Source organism: Staurois parvus, unplaced genomic scaffold (genome assembly GCF_062004578.1).
Source record: "Staurois parvus isolate SC_StPar_1 unplaced genomic scaffold, SC_StPar_1.0 ptg000178l, whole genome shotgun sequence".
NCBI lineage: Eukaryota > Metazoa > Chordata > Amphibia > Anura > Ranidae > Staurois > Staurois parvus.
Genome location: NW_028317974.1, coordinates 4,187,234 through 4,198,496, shown reverse-complemented (window position 1 = coordinate 4,198,496; position 11,263 = coordinate 4,187,234).

The following is an 11,263-nucleotide window of genomic DNA, read 5'->3' as shown; positions in this document are numbered from 1 at the left end:
AAAGTGACATTATTTCTTCTGTTTAAGTATAACTTTATTTACTGTAAAATAACACAGGACAGAGAGCTTTATCAGAACAAAAAAAAAAAAAAAGCAGTTGTAACATTTTATCAATGGCCCTATCCAGTCAGGATTTTTGTTTTCAATGTTTTATTTTGTCATAGAAAGAGGTAGAAACACAGTGTACAGGCAGATGCCCAAAAGCTGAGCTACCAGCTTGTTAACAAAATATCAATGGTATCGAAAATAATACAAACAGCATTATTATTAACCCTTTGGTGCCGACTTTTAGAACTCGTAATGGACTGGGAGGCAGAAAGCAGGCATTTGGGTCATGCGACTGCTGTGATTGGCTGTCACATGATCGAAAGCTGCCGATCGCAGGTATGCGTCTGGAGTTTACCGATCCCTGACAGCTACCATGCTGGGAGCATGCAGGTAGTGCACTCTCAGCACGGTAATTTTTCACAGGGCCACATAAATGCGGCCGCTGTGCGTTAAAGCCCACCTGCTGTGAGGCTGCATATGTGTATGGCTGTTGCCAAGATATTAACATATGGCCAGTAGAACAAAACAACAAGGAAACTGGTGGCTGCAGGTCAACCTTGGCAGGCAGGCAGATTGACCTTGAAGTATAACATGGCACAAATGCATTGTTGAAGAATTTGCTTCCAGGGAGAAGAGAGATAAAAGAAAGGGGGAAAAAATGGGGGGAAGGAAAGGGTTGGGAGGAGGTGGGGTGGGGTGAATGGGTGACAGGGTGTGACACAGGGGGTGTCTAGTCCACTAGAAGGAATCTTATACGGCTTCCAGGCTCCCCAAGGGAATCGATGGGTGTCAGTATGTGAGCAATGGGATCCAAATTTTGAGGAATTTGGCACGTGTGTTAGTAAAAAAAAAAAAATAATAGTCAGTTAAGAAAAGTGCCATCTAGGCGAGATTCAATTTCTGAGAAATTTCTTCCACACGTTAGTGATCTCTGCATAGAAATCAGCTTCCAATTTTTTTGTCTTAGCTTAAACTGAACAAGCTGAAATTAGAAGCTGATTGGGTACCATGCACAGCTGCACCAGGTTTTTAACTCTCCAGCTTTAGTAAATCAGCCCCACAGAGTTGAAATATGCAACTTGGCTGTTTGCTTGCTTGGAGGAGGTTAGAACCCTGAAATCGGCCAAGGAGCAGAATCTAATACCTGGAACACATGAGGCCTGAATAACAAAAAACTGAGGAGCTTTGCATAGTTAGTACAGTGATCTTCCGGCTATGTGATTGTGTTCTGATAAGGGATCCACCCCCCGCCCAGAAAGCAGTGGTCAGCGCCTGCAGCTGTTGGCTGAGAGCACTGATCAGTGGCCAATCGGCCACTGTTATTCCAGCATGTGCATTCGACAGAAGCCAGTCCTGAGATCGGTTTCTGCCGTACAAGGACCCATACACATGGGCCAAATGTCTGCCAGTTTCTACTTTGCTGGCTGATTTCAGACAATATTCAGCCCATGTGTACGGGGCTTTAGACACCACCCGGTCTTCACCAGAGCTTCTAAAGTTGGAGATGTTGTGGTGCCCAGGTTGCAGTCCTCTGACTCACCCAAGCAGGCCGTAACCGAGGGCAAGTGAGACAGCACTGGGGTCATGGTTACACAGAATAACAAGCAGGAGTGTATGAGAACATACTGAGACACAGAGGATGAACACAGGCTGGGAGTGCAGATGAGGGAGACACACAAAGAAAGCCTGGTGCAGACAAACAGGAAACAAACTAATATGGATGGGGAAGAAAGATAATTATTAAGGTAGGATACAGCAAGGTACACAGGCACAGGTCTGGAATCACAAGAAAGGGTACACAGGACTGGAAGCATGAGGAACACAAAGAAGCACAGAGGCAAACCTGGACGAATCACTTGGGAACACAGGGTAAGTACAAGTAGCATAGAGGCAATACAAAGAAGCACAGAGGAAAAGCTGGATGAATCACTGGAGAACACAGAGTCCGGGTACTAGTATGTGGTCGCATTGCTCGCACACTAAACAATCCACACCCTAGTCTTTTAAAAACAGCACCCTCCACCCATCTGGCTGGAAGCCAGAAGGTAAGACTGGGCACAAGAGCCCGGAATAGGCGAATGTGACAAATACAAACTATTTGGGTGTCAATCTCCCTGCCTAAGTTGGCCAATTTACATATCCGCCTTTCAATGCCTGGTGGAGTCTGATGTCACACATATTCCTCCCTTCATTCTTATTACCCATCTCTCTAATTCCCATTGCCCTAGACTGTGTCTTTGGCAGCCTAGCTTTCCCACCAGCCCCAACACAAACTAAAACCCGGTACACATTACAAGTATTTTTCAAGTTCAAAAACTGACAAATTGCCATACCAACACCAGCAATTTTAGGTGCGTCGATCTCCCCCCAATGTGCTTTTGTATTCCGACAGGGGACCCCCCCACACACACACATACTTTGCCATAATATACTGATCAGTGCTCACAGCCATTGGCTGCAAGTACTGGTCAGATGCTGGTTTTCCAGCATGTCTCTTCGACAAAATCTGGTCATTAGACTGGCTTCTGTGTATACACTGGCCGATCGTCAGATGGTTCCTGCTGAACTGGACGATTTTCAAACAGTGTACCCCACTTAACTTTCTGACTTGGGGAAAAAAATTACTCACTGCTGCTTGACAAAAATCTGTGCAATAGATCTCTACCACCTAAACACGCAAACATATCAAGTATCCTTCCCAGCTATAGTGGTTGTAAACCCTTACATATACCCAGTGAAGTGACTGACCTCTGTAATACACAGAGATGAAAACAAATACTCCTACATAACATGTACCTGTTTATCTTCAGTCTTTTCTTCTCTACAGCTGTTCAAAGTGCTGAATTTATACAGCTTGTTTCAGAGTTTAGTAAGGAGGTTGAAAGCTGAAAATACACTCTGCAGAGCTTAGTGAGAAGAGCTCTGAGAACTGATTGGAGGGAAGAGACTCACCCCTCTCCACAAAGCTCACAGGACTAGAGCTGAGGCTTTCAAACTGCTGGTGATCCCTCCTCTCACTATTTTTATCTCAGTGTCAGGAAAACTTGTCAGAAGTGATACATGCTGATAGCAGAGGAACAAAGCGGCAGTACACACTATAGAAGGATATGCTTTGGTTATATTTCATGTCTGACGTTTATAACCACTTTAATTTCAATGGCTGGCATACCAGTATATAAAATGATTTATCTCAATCCTTGATAAAACCAAGCTTTCATCTCAACCAACCCCATTTGACCTTTTTCAGGTCTCTCCACAACATGTATTTTATAGAATCTACGCTATCTTACTGTATTGCATTAATTTTACCCTTTGCTTCCTGATCTATTCTGGAGATTCCAGTCTCCCTGGAGAAATGACACATATATATAGTTGTGTTCAAAATAATAGCAGTGTGTTGAAAAAAGTGAATAAAGCTCAAAATACTTCTAATAGCTTTTATTTCCATACACACAAATGCATTGGGAACACTACACATTCTATTCCAAATCAAAACTTGAAGAAAAATATATCAAATTTGTGTTGTTCCTCTAAAAAAATTGAAGAAAAATGAATATTAGACTGATCAAAAAAATAGCAGTGTTTGTATTCTTCTTTACAAACTCAAACATTCACTATATAAACTGAAAAATGTTTGAAGATTTTGCTTTCCTTTGAATCACTTAATATTTAGTTGTATAAGCACTGTTTCTGAGAACTGCTGTACATCTGTGTTGCATGGAGTCAACCAACTTCTGGCACCTGTGAACAGGTATTCCAGCCCAGGATGATTGGACTACATTCCACAGTTATTCTCTATTTCTTGGTTTTGCCTCAGAAACTGCATTTTTTTATGTCACCCCACAAGTTTTCTATTGGATTAAGATCCGGGGATTGGGCTGGCCACTCCATAACATCAATCCTGTTGGTCTGGAACCAAGATGTTGCACGTTTACTGGTGTGTTTGGGGTCGTTGTCTTGTTGGAACACCCATTTCAAGGGCATTTCCTCTTCAGCATAAGGCAGCATGACCTCTTCAAGTATTCTGATGTATTCAAACTGATCCATGATCCCTGGTATGGGATAAATAGGCCCAACACCGTAGTATGATAAACATCCCCATATCATGATGCTTGCGCAACCATGCTTCACTGTCTTCACAGTGTACTGTGGCTTGAATTCAGTGTTTGGGGGTCATCTGACAAACTGTCTCTGGCCACTAGACCCAAAAAGAACAATCTTACTTTCATCAGTCCACAAAATGTTGCACCATTTCTCTTTAGGCCAGTCAATGTGCTCTTTGGCAAATTGTAACCTCTTCAGCACATCTTTTTTTCAACAGTGGGACTTTGCGGGGGCTTCTTGCAGATAGCTTGGCTTCACCTAGGTGTCTTCTAATTGTAACAGTACTCATAGGTAACTTTAGACCTTCTTTGATCTTCCTGGAGCTGATTGTTGGCTGAGTCCTTGCCATTTCGGCTATTCTTCTATCCATTCGAATGGTAGCTTTTCGCTTTCTTCCACGTCTTTCAGGTTTTGGTTGCCATTTTAAAGCATTTGTGATCATGTTAGCTGAGCAGCCTATCGTTTTCTGCACTTCTTTATATGTTTTCCCCTCTCCAATCAACTTTTTAATCAAGGTACGCTGTTCTTCTGAACAATGTCTGGAACGACCCATTTTCCTCAGAATTTCAGAGAGAAATGCACTGTAACCAGCATGTACAACATTTGCTGCCTTCCTTCCTTAAATAAGGGCAATAATTGCCACCTGTTTTTCAAACAATGAATGACCTCACTAATAGAACTCCACACTGCTATTATTTTGAACATGCCCCTTTCAATTAGTGATTCAATTACATAGAATCAGCAGCATGCATGTCATGACTGTTGGGTCTGTTGGATTTCTATTACTCTACTACACCTGCTAGTAAATTATTTGCCATGTAGAAATATCATTTCTACCAAAAACAGTGATTGATCAGGTTAGTGATGTCTGACTGCTATTATTTTGAACACAACTGTATATCCAATACATTTTTGGGCTTGAGCTAAACTTAAAGGGATTGTTTCTATAGAGAATAAAGTTACACCTTCAGCTCATTTATTGTGTTTAAGGGAAAATGTGGGGAACTCTGATCTACAGTTGCAAGAAAAAGTATGTGAACCCCTTGGGATTATGTGGAGTTTTGCATGAATTGGGCATAAAATGTGCTCTGAACGTCATCTAAGTCACAACAATAGAAGAACAAAGTCTGCTGAACATAATACTACACAAACATTAGATGCTGCCATGGTTTAATTGCACATAACATGTAAACATTCACAGTGCAGGGAGGAAAAAGTATGTGAGGCCCTAGCTTAATGACTTCTCCCAGAGCTAATTGGAGCCAGGAGTGAGCCAACCTTGACTCCAATCAGTGTGATGATATTGGATGTGTTGCTGACAGCTGTCCTGCCCTTAAAAAACACACACCTGTTTTGGGTTTACTGGTTTCAAGAACCACTGTCTGATGTGAACCATGCCTCGCAGAAAAGAGCTCTCAGCAGACCTACGATCAAGAATTGTTGACTTGCATGAAGCTGGAAAGGGTTACAAAAGTATCTCCAAAAGCCTTGATGTTCATGTGTCCACGGGAAGACAGACTGTCTACAAATGGAGAAAGTTTAGCACTGTTGCTACTCTCCCTAGGCGTGGTCGTCCTGTAAAAATGACTGCAAGAGCACAGCGCAGAATGCTGCATGAGGTAAAGAAGAATCCCAGAGTGTCAGCTAAAGACCTACAGAAATCTCTGGCACATGCTAACATTTTTGTTGACACATCTACAATAAGGAAAACATTAAACAAGAATGGAGTACATGGGAGGACACCACGGAGGAAGCCATTGCTGTCCAAAAAGAATATTGCAGCACGTTTGAAGTTTGCAAAAGAGCACCTGGATGTTCCACAGCACTACTGGCAAAATATACTGTGGACAGATGAAACCAAGATTGAGTTGTTTGGGAAGAACACACAACACTATGTGTGGAGAAAAAAAGGCACAGCACACCAACATCAAAACCTCATCCCCACTGTAAAACATGGCGGAGGGAGCATCATGGTTTGGGGCTGCCTCAGGGCCTGGATGGATTGTTGTCATTGATGGAAAAATGAATTCCAGAGTTTATCAAGAAATTTTGCAGGAAAACGTACGACCATCTGTCCGCCAACTGAAGCTCTGCAGAGGATGGGTGATGCAACAGGACAATGACCCAAAGCATACAAGTAATTCAACAAAACAATGGCTGCAACAGCACAGAATACGCCTTCTGGAGTGGCCCAGTCAGAGTCCTGACCTCAACCCGATTGAAATGCTGTGGCATGACCTTAAGAGAGCGATTCACACCAGACATCCCAAGAATATTGCTACACTGAAACAGTTTTGTGAAGAGGAGTGGTCCAAAATTACTCCAGATCGTTGTGCAGGTCTGATCTGCAACTACAGGAAACGTTTGGTTGAGGTTATTGCTGCCAAAGGAGGGTCAACCAGTTATTAAGTCCAAAGGTTCACATACTTTTTCCTCCCTGCACTGTGAATGTTTACATGTTATGTGCAATTAAACCATGGCAACATCTAATGTTTGTGTAGTATTATGTTCAGCAGACTTTGTTCTTCTATTGTTGTGACTTAGATGACGTTCAGAGTACATTTTATGCCCAATTCATGCAAAACTCCACGAAATCCCAAGGGGTTCACATACTTTTTCTTGCAACTGTAGATCTTCAATGTTCCCTAAACTGACTGCACGGGTCATAAGCTGCATAGGTCACAAGGCCATAAACACCACATTTTCCTGAACAGTTCAAAAATTGTTTGAAATTCTATTTTTGATCTGAGCTATCTTGAAAGCATTTTGGCCATGTTTTATAAAGCTAGAAATGTGCAGCAGTATAACTTTTTTGCAATGAAATTTTATATTTATTAATTATACCTTTGGGCTGCATTCTAAAGTGCTACATTTATCCAATATTGTGCAACCAAAATTCAATAAGGTGAAATTAAATTATTCCTGCTTATATTAAAAAATTGCTCTAGAGCCAAACTGGTTAATGTATTTTCATTCTTGATTGCACATTACATTGGTTATTGCATGAAGATACTTTAGCATTTTATTATACTGGTAAAGAATCACTAATTGAAAGGGGCATGTTCAAAATAATAGCAGTGTGGAGTTCTATTAGTGAGGTCATTCATTCTTTGAAAAACAGGTGGCAAATATTGCCCTTATTTAATGTAGGAAGGCAGCAAATGTTGTACATGCTGGTTACAGTGCATTTCTCTCAGAAATTCTGAGGAAAATGGGTCGTTCCAGACATTGTTCAGAAGAACAGCGTACCTTGATTAAAAAGTTGATTGGAGAGGGGAAAACATATAAAGAAGTGCAGAAAATGATAGGCTGCTCAGCTAAAATGATCGCAAATGCTTTAAAATGGCAACCAAAACCTGAAAGACGTGGAAGAAAGCGAAAAACTACCATTCGAATGGATAGAAGAATAGCCAAAATGGCAAGGACTCAGCCAACAATCAGCTCCAGGAAGATCAAAGAAGGTCTAAAGTTATCTGTGAGTACTGTTAAAATTAGCTTGACTTCACATAGCGTCTTCTATCTGCAAGAAGCCCCCGTAAAGTCCCACTGTTGAAAAAAAAAGACAAGTGCTGAAGAGGTTCCAATTTGCCAAAGAGCACATTGACTGACCTAAAGAGAAATGGCGCAACATTTTGTGGACTGATGAAAGTAAGATTGTTCTTTTTGGGTCTAGTGGCCGGAGACAGTTTGTCAGACGACCCCCAAACACTGAATTCAAGCCACAGTACACTGTGAAGACAGTGAAGCATGGTTGCGCAAGCATCATGATATGGGGATTTTTCTCATACTACGGTGTTGGGCCTATTTATCGCATACCAGGGATCATGGATCAGTTTGAATACATCAGAATACTTGAAGAGGTCATGCTGCCTTATGCTGAAGAGGAAATGCCCTTGAAATGGGTGTTCCAACAAGACAACAACCCCAAACACACCAGTAAACGTGCAACATTTTGGTTCCAGACCAACAAGATTGACGTTATGGAGTGGTGGTGAAAATGGCAAGCACTCGCAGGCGTAACTCAGATGTCCTTATAAGGATATGGCCATAGACCTTTCACCTCCAGTATCCCCACATGGAAGATTTAAACAAGACTTCCCATAGTAAGTAAAAAAAAAAAATGTTTTTGTAAAAGACACACCGGGGTCCGCAGACCCATACAGGAAAGAACACTGCAACTGCAAAAATGGTGTATGTGGTTGGAAGCACCAAGATGGCGCCTGCCATCCGCACCGGAAATGTCACCACGCTTTCGTCCTATGCATTGGTTCACGAATCACGTGCCTTCCTCAGGGCTCGGAAGGTGGTGATAGACTCCATATATAGAGAGCCCACAGCTGAAAGCAATCAAGGGACAGAACGCAGCAGCCATTTTCTTGTAGTCCAAGCAAGAGGACTTCAAACTAGCAAAGCCATCGCTCTACAGAGAACAAACAAAATTATCATGGAGAGCAAATACTAAGACAGATCAGATCCCCCTACATACAAATGTTCATAGATGCGAAAATGCGTTTACATGTCTAATCATGCAAGCTCGTTCACGTTTGGGGTACATGGTCACGTGCATGCATCCTCCATGGCTGTGCCTTTGTGTACTTTACTGTGCAGTACTGTATAGAATACAGCATCTATTTGATGGTTTTAGAAACCTATTACAGTACAGTACACTGTACCTAGGATAACCTTGTTGGACTTATGAACGCACTCTCAGAAGTCTTTCATATGTCAGGGACTTACTGTATAGATACATTGGTCCAAGCTGGACCAACGCAACTATGTAAAAATCTACCATGCCTGGAATTCTTCTTTAAACTAGATTCTCAGATTGGTCAAAGGCTAAAATGCTTTGGACAAGAATCTAGCAAATTGTAAGCTCCAAGGAGCCTTCTTGTATTGAACTGAATTGTCTCCCTTTGTATTGTAAAGCGCTGAGCAAACTGTTGGCACCATATAAATCCTGTATAATAATAAAAAAACAAATGGTCGATGCAGATGCCTAAATAGCACCTGAATGAGTTCCAGAATCATCTACTTTACATTTATACTTGTGGCTAAACAAGTAATGGCCAAAGGATGGAAGTCTACTGCCCTCATTGTCTTTGAAATAAGTTGGCCCTTTATTGTAGGATAACAACACTGCTGAAGTAAAGGCACCTTGCAGTGTCTTTATGAATTTGTGTTAAACTAGAACTCTGTGACTTTACAGATTTGCATGATTTTGTGATTTGTCACAATATACAACAGTAGAATTTGCCAAAAATGCATTTTAGCAATTAAAAAACAGAATTTCAAGCAAATGATTTTACCTTGGTCAAGATCGTGTCAGTGTGCAACAGATCTGTCACCAACTACGTATTGCAGAGCTCTGCCAGATTGGATACACATTGAATGAACTGTTTGGGTAGGTCTTCACACTAAAACGTTTTAAGCACTATCCAGAAATTATACAATTAGATTGTAACATGTATAATCATCTTATGTTTGTAAATCAATCCCTATGTCCCAATGAAGTTCTTTTGATCCTAGCCCCGGGCTGTACCTGGATCTGAGAATTTCAATGGGTAGTGCAGGCTTGAGAACATGCCAGATGAATGAGAGGGGACAAGGCCTAAACCTGACTTGCACAGAGAGCTTGGAATATGTAAATTGCACATGTGATAGCTTAGGAAGTCATCCTCTCAATGAATCCCGAGACTTGAGAGATGAACATCTCTTTGACCCACACCTACTTAATGATTTAAAAACACAAATCCTTGTCTAAATATGGATGGTGTTACAGATTTTGCATTATAACGAATGTAGTTTGAGAAGAATAAATTACTTGAAATGAAGTAATTTATTTTATGACACTCTTGTTCTCAGCTACTTACCTGTCATGTGTCCATCACATGAAAAGCAACTGTATTTGTACAGAGAGCAAATAGTGTGGTTACAAGTCATACACGTAGCTTCTGAGAGTATGCTGTAAAAACTGAAGCAAATATGATACAGCACACCCTCCAGGCCTAAAGCTGTTTCTTCAAGCAACTCTGCTGAAATATTTTTTTAAAGGCCCCTGCAAATAAAAACATTGAACTAAAGGCAAAACTTCTTTTTCATTTTGGATAGAGTAAGGGAGGGTTATAACAACAATCAGTATTTTTTTTTTTTTACCATCTGCATCCCATTAGTGAGATTTTCCTTCATTCCTGTCCCATAGCCTCAAACAACACAAGACGGAATCCCTCTAAAAGGAAGGGAATCCCTGGCTGTTCCAATTGGAAGAATTCTGCAGAATTATAATAGCAGAAGATCCACTATGTATTTCAATACTAGAAAAAAAAAATTTCTTTTTTATGCAGACATCTTCAGGGTTCTTGAGGGCCTATTCACACGTATGCATTTTCTCATATGCTTTTTCCCATTGAAACTAATGGAAACATATAAAAATACGCTCAATAACATGAACTGTGAAACAACGCAATGTGCTACTGAATGCCATTACGTCATATGTTTCGTTACATTGAGGTGTTTTAACACACTTTTTTTGATTCAATGGATTATGTATCAACCAAAGATGCAAATATGGGAATACAGCCTTAAGGTGGGTACACAGACAAAAATTGGCCAAAAATGGTAAGTTGGCTGTGCCATATCGAAGACTTCTCTTCTACTGTTCCGGTGAGCACCCAAAATTTGGAATTTTCATTACGCACGGTGACAATGGTAAAAACATAACATGGACTGTGAATCTCCACAATGGGGTCTCAAGTCAGCAATAAAAACTTGACAGGTGTTGTATTTCCTCTCCACTCTTTTAAAAACTAAATATATAGTTTTCCTTTTGTTATACTTTAGTACATGCATGTCCATTGGGAAATGAGCCCCATCTTCGCTCTGTTAAAGAGCCAGAACACACTTTTTCCGGGGCTTTTAAGAGTCACTTGATGAATCGGGAGATCAAGGTGAGGGTGACAGGAAACGTATTCAGAAGAAAGTGTATAGCCAAACCTTTTTTTTTTTTTTTTTTTAAACTAGTTTTGGATAGAGAAAGGGAAGTTTAAAACCCTTGTCAGTTGTATTGTTTTTTGTTTTTTTTGCTGTCTGTCCCTTGCGGGAAGATTTCCCATCA